Consider the following 23,452-nt stretch of genomic DNA (forward strand, 5'->3'; position numbering starts at 1 on the left):
GCCCCAAGTTCATCCTTTGTTCGGAGTTTCAGCGGTCCAAAAAGTTGCTCTGACAAGCCCCCCTCAGAACAGGCCGTTTCTGAGCCTGCTGCCAGGGATGCAGATGAACGCGTCTGTCCACGCCCACTCCCCCTCCCCCCTCCGGGAGAGGACACGTCTTTCGCTAGAGGTACTACGCGCTGATGGTGACTGTGAAGCTATGGCTCGTAAGCTATGGGTCATCTGACTGTTCAGGGGGAGGAGTTGAATTTGTTTATTTCAGGATAAGCGGACCCAACTCAAACTGGACCGTTTGAGCAGGCATTTTCAAAATGAGGTGTGGCAAGACAGGGAGCAAACAGACAGTTTTCAAATTTGAATCTCATAATGAGGCTACTGAAGCACATACTACTGTAAGAAACTCTTCACAAAGTGAAAAATGCATAATATGGGACCTTTACTGATAAATCCACAGCGCTGTCCATGGTGCTGAAATAGCCAATTGACTGTTGTGGTGCAGATTAACATTAGGTTGCTGTTGACTGATAAATCCAAGGCGCTGTTCATAGGGATGATGTGATGATCCTCTTACCACTGTGGGTCCTTGAACATCACTTGTTTCACTAATTAAGTTCAATGAGTAGTTAGACCATCGTTTCATCCTATTTACATTTTTTTTCAGCAACCAAAATATAAAAACCCGCTCCATTTTATGTGCCGATGAAACAGTTTACATTGCCACTGATGCCTAAATGTCTGCTGGGATTTTGGAGAAAGGAGGGCTCTCGTAATGCAGCTCTCTGTTGGATTGACTTTAATCACAGGTTCTCTTCTTCAAGGTGAGTTCCTGCTGTTTGTGTGATCACTGGTTGCACTGGATGTACTGTGCTGTTCTGTAACACTGCATGCCCATCGTAGTTTTTCTTTTTTTGCCAAGTTGGGTAAGGAGTGTTTATGTTGGCTGTGTTTGTACATGCAGCTTTATATACAGTCTCCCAGTTGGAGCAACTACGCAAAAACTATTGAGCTGCGTGTTTTTTTGCTGTGACTTTTGATTTGACTCATATATTTTGGCTGATTCTGCGGCGTCTTCAAAATTGAACATTTATATAGTTGCAGCCTGCTGCGCCACGGGCAATAAAAAGTGGTATTTCGTGACTTTTACTGAAAGTGAAATGTAATGCACCTGTAACTTTTATTGTTGTTTCCATTTCATTCTGTCTGCATTGTAGCAGAACATTTATCATATTGGTTTTTACTGAAACAGGAAGTTGGAAAGCTTTATGTCTGATACTCTTTGATCTGATGTGTGTCCCCGCCCCAATCTGGCTTCTTCACCATCATCATCAAAACCATTTCTTCTGCTTTTATCACAAATTGCGCTCTTGGTGTCATCCCTCCGAGTCTCCTCCTGCAGTCTCCTCGCCGTCGTGGGCTGAACACTTTGTTTATGACGCCCATGGTGTGAAGAGCAGATCACGTTTGCCTTTGATAGACATACTTCAGAGGGCTGACACAATATTTCTGCTCATGTCAACAGGTTCACAGTCCCAGCTTCCTTTGATGTTCCTCATATAATTTCCTCAGTTGATTAGTGTTTACTGCTGCTGCCGCCGTTCCCTCGGGCCCCGTCTGTTTGCGGCACTGTACAGCTTAAAACTGCCACGCCGGTCTGCTAAATGAATTTTCTTTAGTTCCAAATTAATAGATCTTACGACATTAAAAGACTTTGAGTGTCATGGCAACAGTTCACAGGGATTTTTCTGATGTATGTAGGTTGGTGGTTCATAGGTAATATTTTCCTGACTGATAAAAGGTATAAAAAACACATTTCATCATGACCAGTTGCATGATTACTTGTCAAGACCTTTTTTTTTTGTGCCAGAAGTTGAGCAAATACCTCATGACTGAACATTTTTCACATTGCAGTACTTGTTTTTTTGTCTGTGAATTCTACAAACAATAACTTTTTTTCTTAGCATTATTTCAAGAAAAAAATGCCGTCTTTCTTTCTTTCTTTCTTTGGTCACCTGAACAACAAGAAGACTCATGCTAAGCTGAATAGATGTGAGTTTGGTTGAGACCTTAATAAATAATATGAATGTTACAGGTAGCATAAGTAGAGTAGGTGAATCAATAAAAAAGTTAAAATGATAATTAAACACGTACTATGAGAACCACAGGTCCTGCAGAATTGTGTTTGAGTTCAGTTCCTTATCTTGTATCTGCTGTCAGGCGGACTGTGGCTCGGAGGAAGCTGTTGTGGAAACGTGTCCTGTGTGTGATTCTGCTGCTGTCTGCTCTCTTTTTCCTCACATTGAGAAGAGAGTGACCCGGGTGATGTGAGCCACGGCCCACCTTTCTCCGTTCCGTCCCTTTGATGGAAAGGGGACGGATCGGTGGGGCCTTCTTCCTCTGGTCAGTGATGATCTCCCTTGTTTTGTCTGCATTTAGAATGAGGATTTGTTCCTTTTTGTAGGCAAAGAGAATGACCTTTATGGTGGATAAAAAAAAAAAGTTTGAACACTTACAAAAGACAATACAACTGAGAATTAAGATTTAAAAAAAAAAAAACAACAAAAAAAAAACAGGTAGATGTACTGAAAGCTTGAAACTTTTAAATTGAGGCCAGTCAAAGAACAGGACAAAATGATTATTTCTGACTACATGTCAAGGTCTGATTTTTTTTTTTTTTTTTTTTTTTTACTCGGGGAGGATTTGAATCAGTATTTCCTCTTTCTGTGAGTTACCTGCACTTCGACTTCAGCGAAGAATCGTGGTTCATCTGCCCGTTTCTTCTCTGGGCTTAGGTTGCCTGGCAACAGATAAGCATCGGGGTAGAGAAAGGGATGGAGGGATCACGCTGGGTGATGATCCCACATGTGAGTCATGAAAAACAGGGTTGATGCCATCATGTGAAACTGACAGACCTCAGTTCAAAACATGAGAAACACATTTTTTTCCCCCCATTGTAATGAATCTCTGATGTGATCAGTGCTGTTTGTCACTGATACTTGTTCCCTTTCTTATTCTCTTTCTGCTTTTAACTCTCGTTATAAAGATTTCACAAAGTGATTGTCATGCTGTGAGCGAGCATAGTGAAGCAGTCTTTATAACGATATATACAAACACACATGTTAAACGTCCAGACGATGCTCGAGTACAACAGCAGATAAATCATAGGTGATTTGCTTTGGGACAAACAAGTCCCCTATCTCCTTCTGACAGGTAGACCTGTCCAGCAGGTAATCTGTGCAGCCTGAAGGCTGATAAACAGCCACTTACATGGTGCAGAACAGATTTCTACGAGGAGTAATCTGCAAAACTAGTCAATAAAAACTTCGACGACTGATGCATTTTAAATACATTTCATTGTGACAATGTCTACAGGTTGTAATGCAGTTAATTAGAATCATCAGATGCTGCTGTACTGAATAAAGTGTTCTTACTTGCATCTATTACGGCACGCAATGCTGTGAGTGTTGGCAGGACACTGTTAACGGTAACAGTACAGTGTGTGATTTCAGTCACTGGTGTGTTTTAGCAGTGTTAATGTAGGGACGAGGCTCGGCTCGGTGACTGGTTTCACCGTGTAGATGACTGTTTTACAGGAAGTCTTTCCTGAGGCCGACGTTGACAGCTGGTGTTTTGCATCTCGGTCTCATTTTTAAGGGGCTGTTATGATAATGCAGTATACTGCCTTCATATCAAGTCGTAATGATAGAGCTGATTTAGATTATAGTGATTATGAAATGCATTGCAAGGCAAAGTGGAAGAGAGGAAGTGCTCAGAAGCCAGGGAAGTTTTAATTTAAACCATTTATTAAAGACAAATAGCCGTTACATTTGATTATCAGTGCCTTGACATGTTGGGTGCAGATTCTTCCCGCGATGACTGATGTGTGGGAGGCAGCTTTTGTGAGAAAGTAAAGTTCACTGCTTGTATAAATATAGTTATGTCACAAAGTAACTATCTCTCCTTTGTTTTGGACTTGGTCTTCACACTGCAAAATATTAAGTCACGAGTCGACATCCGCTTCACCGAGCTGTCTCTGGTGATTAATGTGTTTTGATTTCGGGGTCAGTAAAAACACACACACACACACACACACACACACAGCATATGTCTTTACCGGCTGATCTTCAAATTAAAGATGTGTTTGTATTTTTGGTTCCTTCTTCCCACTCAGTCTCCGTCACAGTTGCTCATCATCGTGTGACAACCTGCCGCAGACTTTCCTAAACGCTCTAGCAGTGACAAAGGCACAGAGGACCTTTTTGTATTTGACTTTTATTATGTTTTTCAGGCAGCCACTTCCTCCCACCCGGGCACACACCACTTCTCTTGAAGGAGAAATGCCAGCCTCGTTCTTTTCCTCCGGCAAAACTTTCAAATATTCAAAAATGCTGCAGGCGAGGGGGCTTAACTTGGGTGTAACGCAAAGGTTTGTTGGTGGTGGTGGTGGCGGCGGAGGACGGGGGTGGGGCAGCATTTTAGTATACATGGTGGGATGGCAGATGAACATGACCATAATTGGATCCCCTGACAGTTGTTTGACTTCCACCTCCTTTAGGACACGACCCTCTCCATCTGATGCGTCAATTCACTCGTACACACTTGTAGATATTGATAGGCTGTATTCATGAGATAGAAATATACTGGAAGATTCCCTTTAAATGACCTATAGATTATCCATGTGAAGTAGCAAAAAAAAAAAAAAAAAAGCATTAAAAAAAAATATTCACACAAAAATCCATCAAAGCTCAATAAAACACTGATGCATGTGCTGACTTTTAAAAAAGAACTTCAGTTGCTCTGGAATCCCAAAATCTTGTGATGAATATATCAAAGTGTGCACTTAATAAAATGGTGAGATATGGTTGAGGGCACATATTGCTGTGGTCGGATGAGCTGCACTAACTACTGAGGAGAATCACGGCTGGGAATAACCTCGGTAACGTGGCGCTCTTCAGATGCCCGGTAGTCAGTGGTGCGAGAGCAAATCTGAATGTGAGCCGTACAAACTGCCGTGAATCAAATTCTTACTTTGGTCAACCTGGTCTGCCCTAACAACAGAAGCCTATACAGGACAAAAACCAATCAAAGTGCTCAGTGGCAAGGCTTTAGGAAGCAGTGTTTTTACACTTGGTATACTCAAGAGGACAGCTGCAGTGCTGTATTTGTTGCAATAGTAATATATGGTCACATGTTTTGGATATATAGCAGCATTTGTCATGTTCTTGTGATTATAACTTAAAGGGCAACTCCGTTTTTTTTGACACCTGGACCTTATTTATAGGTGTGTGCATGCTCATATAGTCACTCAGACAAACATGGTGCAGCTCGGAGTCCTCCAGAAGTTATTTAGATCCAACCGATTTAGCGGGGGCCACGGCAAGGGAGCTTCAGCGCGGGACATAATCTCCGCAAAATCGCTCATTTCGGCTATATTTCTTCATCCATCGCCAGTGTTATCATAAAGTCAGCTCGTCTACCGTCTTCAGGTGGGTCAGCTGACAGTTTTCGCTAACTTAGCCACAATTAGCTCAGACGGGAAAGTCGCGGAGCTCCTCTCCCCAGCAGAAAGGCACTCTGAGTCGGCCTCGGCTGTCACGGCGCCCGGGCGTCTGACTCGCCGGGAGGCTGTGTAGCTCCGGTGCCCAGCGGAGGCGCACTGTGCTAACCGTGCCAACTTAGCCACAATTAGCTCGGATGCTGGAGCCTCTCCCGTCAGCCGCGCCGCGGCCGCGCGCATGCCCAGCGGAGGCGCACTGCATGCGGGCTGCGGGGCGCTCCTGGAAGTCTCTCCTCACCGAGAGTCTCTGGAGGTCTATGCTCCTATGACTTTTAAGATAACTGTTGTGAATTGTGATAGATAAAATAATACTTAGAAAGTGTTGTGACTGTACCTAATGATTTTTCAACTGAAAGCCAAAGTGGAAAAGGAAGAGGGTCCAAGCAATAGCATTGGTCGTGGCTCATTTCAAGATCATGACTGGGTCAACGCATGAAAATCCACCACGTATACTGTAAACACGAATTAGACAGCTAGTGTCACATGTGTCAAACCAGTCCTGAGCTGGAGGAGATGACTGGACATCTCACCAAGGCCGAGGAGAAAAGAACGGCACCACTGTTGAAGTGGTCGAGAGTCCAGCTTTCATGTGAGATTTGGAGGTCTCTGAATGTGGAGGGAGAACGAAGCGGCTTGCTGTCCGAGCTGCTTATGGTGTGAAGTGTCCACAGTCAGTGGTGATTTAGAGTTCTCCAGTGCTGTTGGTCCACTCTGGTTTATTTTCCAGCACTCAATGATTCTGTCTGCTCACAGGCTTTTTGGAGATGCTAATATAATCTTCCAGAAGGACCTGACACCTGCTCAAATCTTGCAGAGCAGTAGTATTCACAACACTACTACTTATTACATTCATGCCAAATGATCTTTTCTTTCTGTATTTTTTTTTTATTCTTTATTTTATTTCTGCAAGTCTGCAATGTAAAGATGCCAGGTGGAAACTGTATAAGATGGAACTGAGAGGACTCAAAGTCATGATGTTTCTGGTTTTTCCTCCTTAATTACTCAGAGGAAAAATATTGATTTCAGCAGATAGTACTTACAGTCCTTTCCCTTGAAGTTTTTTTGGTTATCTTCCTCCCAGTGTGTCTTGTTATTGCCACAATAACAGAATATGTATAAACAGACTGCTCATTAAACAGCTTAGCTCACATGGTTGGACTCAAGGACTCAATCATTCATCCTTAACAAAAGCTTTGCATAGAGAACCTTTTTTCCTTCTTATCTGGAGTGCCACTGTCTGGCCTTTAGTTGAGAGTGTGGAGCTTTACTTTCTGAGCACGATAATTTTCTTATTATATTAGTTTTTTTTTTCCCTTTTTAAAAATCAGGATTATGTCTGTAATTCATTTTGCTGATTGTACAGCAATCATGTCTAGTGTCTGGTTCTTGGTGGTGAGATGAAGGACACAGAAATAGGCTTGTGGTGTATTCTACCGTGTATTAGACTTTTGCTACTGGGAAGGACACAGAGACAAAACGCAGCTGAACAAAGCAGTCAGGGACACAGCCTGAACCTCTCCGTCTCCTCGTTTTTGATGCAAGTTTTAAAGGGCGCCGAGTTGCGTCCAAAGCAAATGTGGCTACTTTTTTATGAAGAGGGCATGAACCTGACTTCACTAAACAAAACTAATCTCCAAGTTATATGTAGAAGCTTAGATAATGTTTTCAAAGCCGCTATTCGAAGGATGGGTTACATGCAGAGGAAGAGTTTCGTTGGACATTCACTGCATAATAACAAATAAAGTACCTTATCTTACCTTATTCCTCTGTTTCTAACCTCAAACTTGTCAACATTGCTGAATGAAGGATAATATATATATATATATATATATATATATATATATATATATATATATATATATATATATATATATATATATATATATATATTTTTGTTTTTTGTTTTTTTTTTTTTTTTTTTAAAGAAAGCAATAAATCTTGAAGCCTGAAGCCAGACCATGCCCACTTGGCCTTCAGCTGCACAGTGCATGTCAGTAAAGTGAGGGGATTAAACAATTGTGGCTCTTCTGGGATGAGCGGAGACGTGCAGGGTTAAAGCAGAACCGCACCTGTCAGAGAGGCCGGGTCATTGTTTTCACAACTTTAAGGGTTTCTGCTTCACGGTCAAGATCGTCTCCTCTGCGGGAAGTATGGGTTTAAGTGGTCAGCAACCCTTGCACTCTGTAAAGTCATGCATTTTTGCCCTCTTACTCTTATGGTTCCACCTCGGTATCCTTTTCTCAAGTCTGTCTGAGCGTTGTCCTTATTCTCTCCAGCTGCAGATGACAGCAGGTGATGTAAATTCTGATATTTATTGTTGCACATTCCAAGTGACAAACTTAGAGAAAGGTGGAAAGTGGCCCTGTGAGTTGTCTTCATTTCTCAGACTGCATTCTGACTGCCTTACCTTATTTCTGAAGGTTGTTGGAACCAGAAAGTCACTTTAAGTGCCCTTACATGTTAAATTTATCTACCGTGTCTTCACATTTTCAGTTACTCTATAATCTAAAAAACTTTGTGAGAATATTCCGCTGAGACTGAGGCAATATGCCTGTAATTTTATTGTATATATAGCCCTGCAATGAATGGCCCATAATGTCTCACATCTCTCAATTTGCAGCTTCAAACCTACATTTTTATGAACCTAAACTCGTCTTCTCTTTTTCGACAATGTAACTAAGCTCACCCACACAGCCGCCCACGGACGGCGAAGCGCGTTCCGGCTCCGATTAGACAGGCGCCTGCTAACGACATGAAAAGAAAGAGGGGGAAAAATACAGTGCGGAAATCGGAAGGGAAACATGGTTAGCAAAATCATGTCAAAGGAGTGACTAATACGAAAATATTGTGGTAGATGTCATGAACACACGCCGCTAAAAAAAAATGAGTCATCAATCTGTTGCTTACATTAACGTGCCGTAACATTGTGTGAGCGAATGACATGAATTAATTTCAGGACGGTTCAGAGTCCTTGTATTGTGGAGTTTCAGCCCGTTTTGAATGCAGAACACAGCCAGCGTGGATTTCTAATGTTAAGTGCCTGAAGCCTTGAATAATTAGCTTAAGAAGAGACGAGTGCCTTGCTCTTTTAGCAGTGGCTGCCCAGTTTTCCTTCGTGGGCTTCCTCTACCTTGTACTTCCTTGATTTATGTTGCAGCTTTTTTTCTTTCTTTCTTTTCTTTTTTTTTTCAATTTGAACAGAAAGTGTGTTAGTTTGTCTGAGATGTTGACATTTTATCGTTGCATTTTCGAGCTGTTGTCTCCCGGAGTGTATTGAGCAAAGTGAAAATCCATCCACTATAAATCCTCATGGGTTACTGTATGACTGGTTTGGTGTATTTTCCACTTGAAGCAGAGAAAGTATCATTGAACCAAACACACTATGTTTGAGTGTGTGTGTGTGTGTGACCAATAAATCACTTGTGTTTGTGGCAGGATTCTGTGACTTTGTGTTAATGTCTGTGTGCCCTTTATTTTCTTATAATCAAGCCTCTGACTCAATTAGCGCCTCTGTTGTTCCTTATTCTCGACTCCAATCTGACACTGTTCTTGTGCTGTTTTATGTATTTTCAGCTAAAGTAGCTGCACAGTCCAAGACATCCGTCTACCGCACCGACCTGACGTATCTAAACAACTTTCGATTGAATTGTCACGTTATCAAATTTAGCACAGATGTTGCTGTACTCCGTAGAACACAAACATATTCGCTCGAGTGTTTTGATGAGGTTTTCCTCTAATAACTTTTCAGATACCTGCAAAACTAACGACGTTCACAGGTTTTACCATATGGTGCGGCTTTAGTGCTTCATTAGGGGAAATGTCTGGAGAGTGGCTGCTACTGTTTGGGATCATCTACGCCGAAGTTGCAAGCAAAGTGAGCAGATGCTGAAAATCGAATCCAAACCCGCTGAACACAGATTGGTCACAGAGAATCAAATCAGCACTACATCATTGTTTTGCAACATGGGACATGGAGCACCAGCTTGTCACGACTTGATGCATAGAAACCTGAAGAGCTGCATTATGATCAATGGAGAAAGTGCAGAAAGACTACCTGAAGTTAAAGGATCCTCGGCGTCCCTGCAGTAGTTCAGCTACAGTAATTGCTGCAAATGACTCCTGGGAGGGGATGATTGTCTTGGGCTTCGTTTGCGTTACGATGGTAGAAGAGACGTTGACAAGGAAATTGTTGAATGAAGTCCGAGCTATAGGCCTAATGAAGTCCAGTTTGCTGTTCAACTCCGTGAACAATATTTTGAGTATCTCTGGACGGTCACGTTCAGAGCAGATTTGAATCTACTCAATGGAAATGGTTTCATTTCATTATTTAAACATTTGTTTATACGTGGTGGGCAATGGGCAGAAGAAGAAAACATCAATGAAAAACATCTAAAAGCTACAAAGACCCTGCTTACATGACAATGTTTCCAGTGAAAACACACAGAAAAATACACAACAATGTTCTGAAAACAATGTTTGAAGTCGTTAGCATGCCAGCTCATGAGTTTGTGCAGTTGGTTGTTTTGCAATAAAGCCACACATGTGCACAGAAAACAGTTTGCTATAAACATTAACAAGAGCGAGTGTAGGGACAGAGGACAAAGCCCGAATTCTAATTCTTCACTCAAGTCCAAAGGTCAGTGTCCCCTGACGATGTGAAGGATAGTTGAATGCAGTTTTTTGTCTTTCTATCTGATAAAACTTATTGAAGTTTTTTTTTTTTTGTCTTCAAAAATCTAAGATGGCCTCTTTCAAGCTAAAACCCGAAGGCGCTCCTTTAGCTATGATGTAAAACTTTGAAACAGAAAAGCCGAGCGCCTGTCCAGCTGTCATGGGATTCAGTTTTTTTTTTTTCTTAAAACCAGTGTCTACTTTGTCAGCTGATGAATCGATTCAATGACTGTTTGCTTTAGCGCGATCGCGAGCGAGTGTTTAATGGAGCTTTTATGGCAGGATTTCATGTGCGGGATATATCTTCATTAACAGTGGAGGCAGTTAAATAGTTTATCGTCACCTCCTGTCGTTACGTTTGACCTTGAGCATGTTGCCGGTGGCCAGCAGGTGAGTAATTAGTGTAACCATCTGAAGCCATTACAACACATTCAACCCTGTGGTTTGAATACATTTCATTAACCGGTTTTTAATGTCAACATTTTAAGTTAAACTTAATAACCATGATGTTTTAGGAAGTCTCCATTTACTGTTTTTTCTGTCAGCAAGAGCATTGCTGTCAAAGGTGCAGTGTACAAATTTGTATCTGTAATAAAAAGAAAGAAAGCTCAATATGAAATAAAAAAACTTGAATTTCTTTACTTCAAAGCAGCTTTTAGTTTGCACACTCACGTGTATAGCTGGAAAATAAAAAGTCTTGAGTTTCTGAAGTAGTTAGATGACCAACACAATAGGGTTCTGCAGGTGGGGGCAGAATACTGATTCATTGTTCATACTTCGAATGCAAACTGGCTGAAAGTAGAACTTTTGGTGAAATGGGGAAAGTGCAGGTGGTCATGCAATTTGTGTGCAGGATGCACTGCGTGGCTGTTGAAATGGCAAAGAGTGACCCTGCTGAGAGCTTGACCGCTCATAAATGGTCGATGTCTTGGGCTTTGTCCAGTAAACCGTTCTTGTTTGTTCCTTTACAGCACATGCTCAGTTGTGGTGCTGTTCATTGCACACCAGACATCAGGATGCAAACAAAAGGCATTGTGTGCAGCAGTCATTTGAATATTCTGCAAAGTTTGAGAAGCTCCAAAACACTGCTGTTTGCTTGCATAAATGAAGTGACATAGATTTGAGATTCGTCATCATTGTGTTTTTTTTTTACCAGCTGAGAACTCACTTGAAAGTTTCTTAAATGTAGAAAGGAGTAAAAACAGTGAAGATCAGTGATGATCAGCTACAGGCTGCTGGCAGCGCTAAAGCCTGTCACATCCTTCTGTCTGTGCAGTTGCATCAGAGTTTGTTTGGAAGTGTGTTTCTGTGTGCATTTAGTCAATTACCCCAGAGTTGGTTTGAAGAGAACTGAATCAGCCGAGTGTGAACACTTCTCCTGCGTCTGGCATTTGTACTAACTGGCTTTATTTCGTCATGATTTCATTTCCTGGTGGTCTTTTTTTTTTTTTTTTTTTTTTTTTTTTTTTTCATTTCGGTCTGTTGATGTGAAAAGCTGTAAAGGAAGGGGGGCTTCTTCGAGAAGTGAAAAAAAGAATATGTCTGAATTTGATAAATATAAATGTTTCATTTAAAGATCTTCAGCTGGCACATTTACCTAATCAATTCAGCTTTGTTGAACTCTGTTCAGACATGAAAACTTTTGATTTAAAAAAATCTCAAAACCCGAAAATTATATATATATATATAAAAAAAAAAAAAAATGATGCCACTGTAAATCCAGTGAATTTATTAATTAAAGCTTATCCTTGATTCTTTTCATACTGGCAGATCAGTCCGACCTTGAAACTTCAGGTTTAGCCAGACGTGCTGCCAGATGTTTGACTTTTTCTTTATATTATATCCTTTCTGGGTGAACCCTCTCCGTCTTTCCCTTTTGGTCCGCTCCGGCTCAGCTGGAGGGATCTGGAGGAGATTCATGTCCCAGGGAGAGTATTTGTCAGTAACAGATCAGCCGATGCTGCCGCGGTGGCAGGTATCTCCATCACCTCGCCGGTGCCTTTCCTCCCCTCCATTGATCAACCCCCAGTGTCTGGCTAAGTGGGGTCTGGAAACACATCTGCTGCCTGAGAGACCCTCTAACAACTGGGGACTCTGTGAAGATCTATACTTAAAGCTCTGCGGGGGCCTGGCCAATAGCTCAGATTGAGTGTAGCCGCTTTATCTCCGACTCCGACTCTCAGAGAGGAGAGCGTGTGGCAACTCAGAAACAGCCGCAGCCGGTGGAGACCTCGACGCGCTATGGACAAAAACGGCGACGTTCACTTCGCCGCAGCTTCTCCGCTGAGCGTTGGATGGCATTTCACAATCCTCCTCTGTCTCGGGATACATAATAGACTTGTCCGATATTCAGAAACAAAGTCACGTCAGCCTCGCCACACGCTAACACGCCGTGACACCGACTCCACAGATCGCCCCTGTTCTCTCGACTAAACAAGGTGTCCCTTGATAGACAGACACAATCACGCCGTGTTTTCTTGGCAGTGCACATCTGTCAAGCACCTTTCCATTTTTCAGATGCGTCGGTATGTCGCTTGACAGGAGCTGTGATACAGATTCTCAGGTTATTGGCAGAACAACAGCTTTGCTTGGAAACACTGCCGTCTCTTGTGGTGGTTGTTGAATGTTGATATATTCTAAATTTGAGGTTTCTGTGTGTCAAATTTAACTTTCAGCCAGTAAATGTAATGCACATGCCTATTTTTCTATTTCTCAGGTAGGACTGTGTGGTTCTCCCAGCAGGTTACAACTATTCTGAATGTGGAATGACACAATATTAACAAAATATAAATCCAAGAAAGTGGTTTTGAATTCAATTACCTGCTATTCTACAGTATGTCTCACCCATGTTTTGTGAGTGTTTTACTGCTGAGAAATGTTTAAAAATGATTCATTTTGATCAGTTACATAAGAAATGCATTTAATTTTAATTCTAAAGATAGTAACATAAACAAAAGTGCAATAATATTGGTAAAGATATAATTCTTAAAGGTGCTTTCTCTTTCTTTTTTGAAACATCGATTCAAGGATTAAAGGTGCTGTAGGCAGGATTTTGCTAGTCAATGCTAATTTTTCTGTGTTTTCTTTGGATTAAATGTTAGAGTATCCATTGATAATCCTTTAGGAGTGTAGCATAACTGCATTACCGCGAGGGCGCAGCGCTTCTGTCTGTCTCTGTTCTGATCTGAAAAGGAATCTCGACAGCTCCAGGTATCTTTGACCAATCAGAAGAGCCCCTGAGGCTCTAACCGTGATTGGTCGAGGGGCGTTCGTCGCACGTTCTTGTGGGAAGGGCTTAACTTGTGTAAGGGCGTGATGTCAGAAATAACAGGACAGGATTGGCTGTGCTGGGTTTCAAATCGCCATCTTAGATGGGTCAAATCGCCATCTTGCTTAGGTAACCCTAAGCAAGATGGCGGAGATGCAGAATCCTGCTTACAGCACCTTTAAAATAATTGGTCACAAATGTTCATGGCAGCAAGTGTCCACAGTATAAATCTGCTTGCACTATTGAAGTCATTTGTTAGGCTGTTGTGTTTCTCCCTTCACTGTCTTGTGGAATTTCATTGCAATTAACCAGGACGACTGGTCAGAACAGTGATACACACATTAAATCTCATTTTGTGAATTGCATGTGCTCCTGTGAGGGTGATGTGATTTTAGCAGTTAAGGCCTTCACAGTACAATTAGGCCTGGTAATGTCTGCTGCTGGAAATCAATGAACTTAAGGAGCATAAACCCAGCCCAATAAGCAGAGCTTATCATGAGCTTGGCAAACCTTTCACATGCTTGTTTGTAATTTGAAACTCCAATTATTCTGTATTTATTTTGACATGTATTTTCACCTGCAGAGGTTTCCACTGGGAATGTTGATTGATCAAATGTGGTCTTCCAGTCACTATAGTAGTGATTTCTGCTATAACTGACCTCCCCTCCTCACCTGGCTTTGCATGCTCCGTGATGTGCGGGGAGAATGATGTGTGGGACGTTTTGTAGCGGCTCGTGATCGCGTTGCATTTACAGCACATGTGGTGCCTCTAAGTCAGAGTCAAAGTGAACTCATCATTTGTCAGTTTCTACTTGCCATGTAAGACACACAGCACAATTCAAATTTCGTCTTGCTTGCCCTCCATCACAGTAAACATGTATTCTTTCAAAACCAAATGAAAGAAAAATCACACAACAGAATGATAAATAAATGCATCAAGTGCAATGTACTATACAATAAAAATATACAATAGACAGAGGCGGTGAGATATAAAGTCTGTTTTGTATTCAAGTGATGCTATTAAGAGATCTCAATGACTTTTGTCAACTTTAAAAAAGGTTTAAAATGGAAAATATGTTGTTTATCTGGTCATCAACACTTTAGATTCCATTCCAGGTGCTCTGCTGCCGTCTTAGACTTTGGTTACAAGATATTTTCAAATATAAACTCACAAAATCACTTGTATTTTGGGTGTCTGTTTACATGACAACAGTGCTTGGAACCACTGAAAACGAAACTCTCTGACTCGGTGTCCATTTAAACGGAGGGAAAATGCAACTTTGTGCAAAAACTCTGATTCTGTGAAAATAAGGGGAAACGCTGCTCCCAAGCATGCGCTCTATTAGCAGTAAATAGTTCTGCAGATGCACAACTAGACCGATAACGATGGTGTTGGCCTCCAGAGTGTCATGATTCCCGGTCCTTATTCTCCTGAGACTTAGCCGTTTTATAGTTTAGTCACTCACAATTGAAGTCCAGCTTCTTCGTCTATCCATAAAAGTATCGGCGAATAAGTGTGCACATGCGAAAAATATTCAAAGAGGGATGGTTCTGAGGCTTCAGCAGCGCTCCCATCATGAGGCTGGCAGGTGTAAACACTGCGCTTCCGCCTGCAGCCCGCTAATGCAAAAGATCGGACAGTGTTCCTCCAAGGCCAAACGGATCGATGTGGGTCATTCCAAACATGCTAAACTGGGCTTTGGCTGTAATGAAACTCTGCCTCCTTGCCTTCCTGCCTCCCCCGGAGGCCAGCGCACAACCCGAAGGAGGAGCGATTGACTCCCCGCATGAGCCAGCAAAGAAAATAACCCTCACTTCAATGACCTGTGTAAGTGGAACGCAGCAGCTCTAGGAATTCATACATTCTTGAACAAAAGACTTTTTGAATATTTCTTCAGGCGTGCAGCAAGAGTGGAATGATATCTTTTCAGAATAAGAGAAACCTGCCTTGCCTTCATCCACCGGGCTAAGTGCTTTCTCCTGCTGCTCATCTACCTCATTCAGTCAGATAATATTGTGCTGGTGAACCCCGCATTAGGGTTAATAATTCTTTAACAATCTTATGAAATGATGGAGGAGAAGAATCTGCTTTGAGTTAAATATTGCTCAACAAAACTGACAGAAAGCTATTTGAAGACTGTGTGAAGTTCGTGTGTTCAAGCTGTTAATGCTGCACAGACTGTGATGGTTTCTTTTCAGGATTTGTCTGAGGTTAAGTTTAAATCAAGGCAGCAAAATAAATGATTTTTTCTTTTGGGTTACACGCAATGAGTCACAAAACCATCCAGGCCACCACTGTGGTTCAAGGAAAATGTCTCTGGCACATTTCTGTCTCTTTTGTGGTAAACCGAATAAAGTTTTTCCCATGAGATAGTTTTTGAAAACTTGCACGTCACGTCACATATTAGATTTTGTGAGCCCAGGAAAGCTTTCAGCTCCGAAGGCTGAGCTTTGGAGGACAGCTTCTGTGTCAGACAGACATCACACATACCACAGTGAATGTTGTCACTTGTCTGCTGAATATCTTCTATAATAGTTCATGAATATCAAGATTATTGGCAATTTTTCTAGCCTTTCAGTGAATGCAAATTTGTGAAATTCAGCCGCAGTTTCAAGGGAAATAGCTGAGATTTCCATTATTCAGCTATTCTCAGTTGCTGTTTCACCCTAAATAGCCTGTTTTGGGTTGGAGGGAGGCGTCCTCGGCCGTCACGTCGGCCTTGGCTCGCCGCGTTTTTGTCAATTACCCAGAAATGGTGCGGGACACATTGGAGAGGTTGAGGTGGGGTCTTTTTGGCTAAAGTGGGCTTCGCTGATATAGACTGACGCTTGGCATAAAGTGCCCTCACAGAAATGGCACTGAGGTAGGAAAGTGTCAACTCCATCAGGCTGTGGAGGAAATCCCTATCAGGTCTGCTTAAGGGATCTCGGCCTCTTCCTGGTTTGCATTTGGAGTGACAGACGACGACTCACTCGGCCGCCGCGCCGCTCGCACAACCTCTGCAGCGAAGGTGGAAATGACTCAGCATCCTCGTCTTTCTGTTTCACTCTCTTTTTCCCTCGTCCTCTGTTTTTGCTCCGTCATTTCGTCTCGTTGCGGCGTGAACTTCGAGCCTCCGGGTTACTTTTATCAGTGAGTTTCGGCAGCTGTAGCGGAGTTCAATATTGACTCGCTGTCAAGCGAGGACGAGTTCGGACTTGAAATGATTCAACGATGAATTGATAAGTCGACAGAGTATTAATCCCTAGCAGTAATGGCTCAAGTTATTCCTGAGGCTAAAATGTATACACCGTCCAATTTTATGTATTTTCATCAAAAAGGAATTTATTCATATTAATGAACTTATTCATCTCGTTGCTATTTAGATATATGTTTAAGTAAGTTACAGATTCGAACCCTTTTTGTCCCATGAAGCAACATGTTTCAAATGACAAAGTTAGCTTAAATTGCCATCAAGTTCACGACAACCATGAACATAAAATCAGTTCTCAGAGATTTGCTTTGGGGGCATCAGTTGCCACTGAATGAACTCTTCATGATGGGAAAACTTGACAACGCAATGTTCAGAAGTGTTTTTTGGTCTTCATAAGATTGATGTTAATTCATGAGATATCAGTTTCAACTGCTGATATTAAATGTTGGATCAGCTACAGAGAAAACTAGAATTTGGCACTCAGAGAGCGCAGATCACAGGTCAAATCAGTCACCAAGCCGAGCCGCATGCCGCACGCCCCCTGTTGGCGGGCCTTCCCAACTATGTGAAAGACTGCCCTATCTCTCAATGATAAAGAATCCTTTAAAAAATTCCTGGATCCATACAGTGATCCGGATCATCACCAAAATTTAATGGATTCTAAGTTAGCCCAAGACCCACCTTTCCACAAAGTTTCATTGCAATCCGTCCTTTACTTTTTCCATAATGTTGCTAACAAACCAACCAACCAACCAACCCACAAACAAACAGACCAGCGTGATTACATAACCTCCTGGCGGAGGTAATAGACAGACAAATAAAATTAATCACTACTTTTTTTGTTTGTTTTTTTTAATCACTACTTTAATGGGTCCAGGACCTCCTGCGGTGTAGTGGGGATCTGGGTGCCGGTGCCCTGGCAGTCCCAACCTATGACCACCCCCAGTGGTGTTCCTGTAATCCTAAGTGCCGTAGCATGTGTCCCTGTTGTAAATGACAAAAGTGGGACTGTGTGTGTTTGAATGTATTGTGTTCTTGTGTGTTGTACGTGTGTGTGTGTGGGATTGTGGTGAAGGTGTGGCTGTGTTATATACTGATTTTTTGATTTAAATGCTGTAAAGCACTTTGTTAAGCAGTTTTCATACTAAAAGAAAACACAAAGTTTGATTGATATTTGTACTTTTAACACCAAGTAATTTTTTCCCAATCACTCATAAATTGAAATTCACTTTGAATAACAAAAATGTTTAAAAGACAAAAATATTGAAGCTCATGAATGGTGTGATGGACTTCTGTTCACTGTTTTGGAACAATAATATCTTTGAAACAAAATATAATTGGCCGGCTAGAGAAAATGCTCACATAATTAATTCAGGTATTAGATATTGATCAGTTTTATTTTGTTTTCCTGTTTAAAAACAATTCTGCACTTGCTGCATTATGTCCAATCACAATAAAGACTCTATTTGACTCTACACTATTCTATTCTTGGATTCTTTGGGCGTATCAGCCTTTCTTTGCCAAACTAATTAGACTGAATTGCAAAAATGAAGAACAATAAAAGCATTCATTAGCCGCAGTCAAATAGAAAGTATTTAGCTTGAATTAGCAGCACTTTATGGGACGCTGCCAGTCATTACTGCCTGCCTTTTGCTTTCACAGCATCAAAGTCAGAAGCCTTTAACTTTGTTTTATTGGAATTGAGTCACATTGTCTCTTATTACACCTGGGCTGAACTTGTTGGTTGTCCGCTCTGCTTTCATCCAGCCCGTCCTCTCCCCTCCGGCTCTGACAGTAACTGTGGCTCAGGAGCGGCTGCAGCTGGCGGAACAGCGGTGGGCAGCAGAAAAAGGTTACCTGTCGACCGCAGCTCTTTAATACGACTTGTCCTCATGAGTATGTTTGCCTGTTTGTGTGGACGTGCCGGTGTGTGTGTGTGTGTGTGTGAGAGAGAGAGGAACAGAGGCCTGTGAAGTGATGCAGAGAGACGAGGCAAAGTTCTCCCGCTGAAATATTTATCAGGCCTGGGAACGACATCTCCCTAACTTTCACACTCATCTTCTCTCACAAAGGGCAAAGGGGCCGTGTAGCAGCCTCATGTGTATTAAATGATGTCTTCCAATCCAGCTGCTCTTACTTTTTCCTTTCCTTTTTGTATTGTCCGTGCTGACAGAGGACGTGCAGCCTCGATAGACGTGGGACATTCCAGTGTGCAGTAAACATTTCAGCTCAGTGGCAGTGCTGTGTGAGCAAATAATTCCCCTTTTCCCCAATAAGACAAGAACAAAAAACATATGCATACAGGAAGTTTCTGTTGGAATATAAGCGAAAAATGTTTAGATATAGGTACTTACTATTGATCAATCTCAATTACTTATAGACAATGTTAAATGTTTCCGAGAATCAAAGGGGATCCAGAATTCATAGATACTGAATTTATTGACAGTATTCAAAATTCAGTCGTGTATTAAAAACTGTCTAATTTAAAGAAGTGAGCCTGGAGTTTTTAAGTGTTCCTGCTTGAAAAAACTCAGTTTTAATTGATCATTAAAAGGTTTGCCCTTCATCAGGACACCAGGGGTCCAAGCAGACCTTCGAAGGAACATTTGTAATTTTACTTTCTGACGCTGTGTGTGGAGATAATCCCATTTGTGTAAATGTCAGTTCGCTGTTGTGCAATGTGTTCTCGTGTTGACTGTTGTAGCGGATTTCAGGAATTAAATTTAATTTGCGGTCTGCTTTTTGTTTCCTCGTTCAGTGTTGCAGGTAAACGTTACGCGTGATCACAGGAAGCATAAACGGCTTCAAAACGTATGGGCAGAGAAATGTGCCGCTTCCAATTATAACTGCGTGAATTTCTAAATTGCTTCTGAAAACTGTGCGGTTAATACAAGGGTAGCATAATTGTTAATTTTATCAATTAATTGTTCTTTCTTCAACAAAGAGGACATATGAAAAGAGACATCAAAAGGGTTAATTTGAGGAATTGGCTTTTTTCTGCCACCTGTGAAACATCAGTAAAAAACTGACTTAAAAAAAAAAAACAAGTTGAAAAGAAGTATTTATAAAATGCAGGAGAAGCCTAATTATATTTGTATGTGGCCGGCAGTCTTCTCTGTAGGTGTTATGGATTGCACACGCTGCCTCTAAAATGTGCTTTTTATTTTATTCTTGCAGTTTGGCATTTTATACTGACATGTATATATAATTGGTGTGTTCTGAAACTTTGCTTTGCTTGTGAGGAAGGAGACGAAGATGACCTCTGTCTGCTTTGCTGAGGAGGGATTTATTCAGCATTCTTTCATTATTTTATTTAATGCAGAACATGGACTGCTCTTTTACAGCAATGTAAAACATGAATACCTCACTCGACCAAGTATCAAAGCATCTTAATTCATCCGTCGCATTAGAAACATGAGCACTGAAGGATGAAGATACAGCATTTATCACCAGCCCCATTTCCCAACCAGTGTTTGCTTTTGTGTGTCTCGTAATCTTAGTGGGTCGGGATTAAGATTCTTAATCAGTTTTCAATGTATTTATTTTATTTCTTTGTGAAGCACTGAGAATTTGTTTGTCTGAGTGGTGCTCTATGTATACATCTGTCTGTTTCTACCCCATAAAAGAAATACTTTTTACAATTCTTGCAAGTTATTGTTCCACAATATCAGGTGACCTTGCAAAGAAATAAAGATCTGTTCAGCAACTTCTTATCACCAACTTTTCAAGGATTAAAGACGAGCGGGCAATACAACAACAAGCATGAGACATAATCAAATCATTTTCCCTTAAAGGAGAGAAAAGGTGGTCGAACTAAAATTCAAAGAAGGTTAATCAAATTATTTGTAGGCTTTAAATTATTTGATACAAAATTAAGCGTTTTGAATGTCAAACAGATCGATGAATATCCCATAGGTTTATTGTAAATGAGTAAACTTACAGATACAACAAAATCTAAAGATTTACTTCGGTTCTTTCCAACTTCTGATGTGGAAAGTTGTGTATTGTTTCAGTAACTGCTTGATGACTTGAAGTAAGCGTAGTGTAGTTCACTTGTAGGACCACTAGTGGGTGCTGTTTGTTGTTATTCTAATGGAACTACACACATTACGATGTAAATGATAAAGGCGAGTACACAGATGTTTGTATGGCTTGACCATAGATTGCTGTTACAGGTGACTCTCAGCTCCAGAATCTACCAGTTTTCAGTGGCTCTGACTCCGAGCACCATTGTCATGCAAACAAAGTTTTATGTTTTATTAGACGTTGTGTAAACGGATCCTTAAAGACTGTATTACACGGCAGTAACAGGTCATCGCAGTGTGATGGTTTCGCGGGATAGTTGCAGGAAATAAATAATTTACCAATCGGGGTTGTGTGCGAAAGATATCGCGGCCGCTCTGTGTGACTGACTTTTGTTCAGTTGTTTCTGGGCGCGGAGCCGTCGGCCATGTCATCCGCAAACCTTAACTGCGACTCTGCTGAAGACTGCCTACGGTTCCTAAGTGCTGACAGGATGAGGAAATGGTCTTCCCGGGACTCCCACTTCGCAGCCCGTCGCTGACATCCTCTGTTATATGGAGCCTGGGATTCATTCTGCAGCTGCTGCGAACGGCTCGCTCCGAACAACGGAGCGGCTTGGTTTGCTTCATGAAGCTGCTCTGCTGCACGGGGCAGACAGGACCTGGGCTCCCGTTTAAAAAGGGGAATGAGCGCTGATAGATTTATTACCATTAACTAGTCTTACAAATCTACTGAACACACAGTAGTTTAGATACAGAGTGAGCACATACACACACGAAAAATACACACCAGTGGACAAATGAGCATAGTCTAATGAGATGCACTCTAGATATAGGTTATCTATTAATTAATCTGCAGCAAGGATTCACTTCAAGATGCACACACACATGCGCACACACAAACACACACACACACACACACACACACACACACACACTCGTATTTCCGGCCTGTGAGAGTCGAGGTCCAGCTCGCCTGCTCTCCTGTCCTTTTCCTCAGCCTTTGCTGCTGCTCTTTAATAAAATGATGAACTTCAAATCATGGCGTTCTACTCTGGGAAAACTGTTGATTCAGATTTTCCTGACTATGGACGATAGTTTAATTCTTTGCCAGTTAATGCTGCGTGCCTTGAGTTTTTGCTGTTGTTTGAATAAGTGAGGCACATCTGTGTGGGACGGAGGAGATTTTCAAAAAAGAAGAAAAAAAAGCAGCTTTTAGGCCACTTTGCGCCGGCTCCGCCGCACCCCGCAGGGACCGCAAACATGACTGCAGTTGACCAGCACAAGTTAAGCGGCAGGACTGATGTGGAGCAGTGCACAAGTGAGCAATATTTCTCACATAATGATGTGTGAGAGAGGGACGGCGCCAAGAAGAGAGACAATAAGAGATTGAGATGGAGAGGACTGTATTGTCAGGGGAGGCAGAAAGCAACAGCTTCGCAAACTACTTCAAAGGAATAATTTGGGATTCAGTGTGACACAGAACGCAGCTGCCTGACAAATTATTGATACCCAGAACAGACAATTTTGCTGCAGACCTTGGAAATAATGTGCTGTTGTTGCAACATCGCTTAACCACAAGAGTTTAACTTCGGGCAAGGCGTCTAATACCGGCTCAGATAATGCGCTTTGCTGCACGGCTGAATAATTATCACCAAACTATTGCTTTTAAATTACCAGCAAGGTGGCGAGATATCGCCATGTCTGCCAAAGTGATTTTTCTGAATGCCGAATGAAGTGGGACATGCATATTTGAAGTCTCGTCTGTGGAGAGCTTTGCACATATTGTGATCTGCAAATGGCTCAGAGAGCTTAAAAAAAGAGTTAGCCTTTGTGGTCTTCAAATCCCAAAAGGTTTTTGGAGAATGAGGGCAACAGTCACAAAAGATAAGGCTGATTTGTCTTCTGGCACATTGATTTTTGTTTCCATTCTAAGAAAAAATGTATTCCAGGTATCTATTCTTCATTCTTCACGTACCGTTTTCAGAAAAGTTTAATTACCATATACTTACATTTATCTCAAGCAAATTAAATACACATTTTAAGGTATTTGTCCCGCAGAAAGGTTTTCTAGTCACGGTTTAAAAACCACATGGAAGTTGAGGCTTACCACCAAACTTTTGTTTCCTGATTATTTCAAGGAAAAATAAATAATCTAAGTAATGAATAAGGTGAGTTGGGGGAAATACAAAGTAGTTATATTTTTAGGTATTATTTCCAAGGAAAAATGTTCATTTTGCACATGTGCATAGTAGTTTGTCTTTGAATATTAACAATAGCTACCAACAATGTGTCTAACAGTCGAATCCTGATCGCAGTGACACATTTTTACTTCCAAGGCCAAGAAGCTCGAACTCTAAATGTTATTCCAAGTTTTGTACCTTTTTTTTTTAAAGGGCTGCTGTTGGAATTAGCATTTGCAGTCCTGACCTTTACTGACTATTAAATTATAAATGTTCATTTACTTAACTGCATGCAAGCACAGGTCATCCCAGATAATCACTTCAGCTCACTTTGGTATTTTCAGTTGTTGACATTCAAGGTTTTTCCTGTGTATGTGACCTTCTGACGAGTGTGGATTCCCTCTTCATGCAGAGGAGACTCTGAGGATGAGATATTTTTCACCATTGAGCCGGACTGTCTTGAACTGAATATTTTCATTATCAACAAGTGTTTTTGGTGCCAAGGTGAGTTACTGATGCTGTGAAAGGGGAGAAACTCTGTTCCTTTTTTTATTTATATA

At 41.5% G+C, this 23,452-nt stretch overlaps 1 long non-coding RNA gene across 1 annotated transcript; it reads right to left on the reverse strand.

Annotated features, from left to right (window-relative positions):
• Positions 1-307: 307 nt before the first annotated feature.
• Positions 308-16,925, reverse strand: LOC115398951 (uncharacterized). The gene is made up of 3 exons (XR_003932621.1): positions 16,913-16,925; positions 14,864-14,865; positions 308-439 (listed from the first exon to the last, which is right to left on the reverse strand). It is a non-coding gene; the product is annotated as an uncharacterized LOC115398951 (long non-coding RNA).
• Positions 16,926-23,452: the final 6,527 nt, after the last annotated feature.

This window comes from Salarias fasciatus, chromosome 13 (genome assembly GCF_902148845.1).
Source record: "Salarias fasciatus chromosome 13, fSalaFa1.1, whole genome shotgun sequence".
NCBI classification, from domain to species: Eukaryota; Metazoa; Chordata; class Actinopteri; order Blenniiformes; family Blenniidae; genus Salarias; species Salarias fasciatus.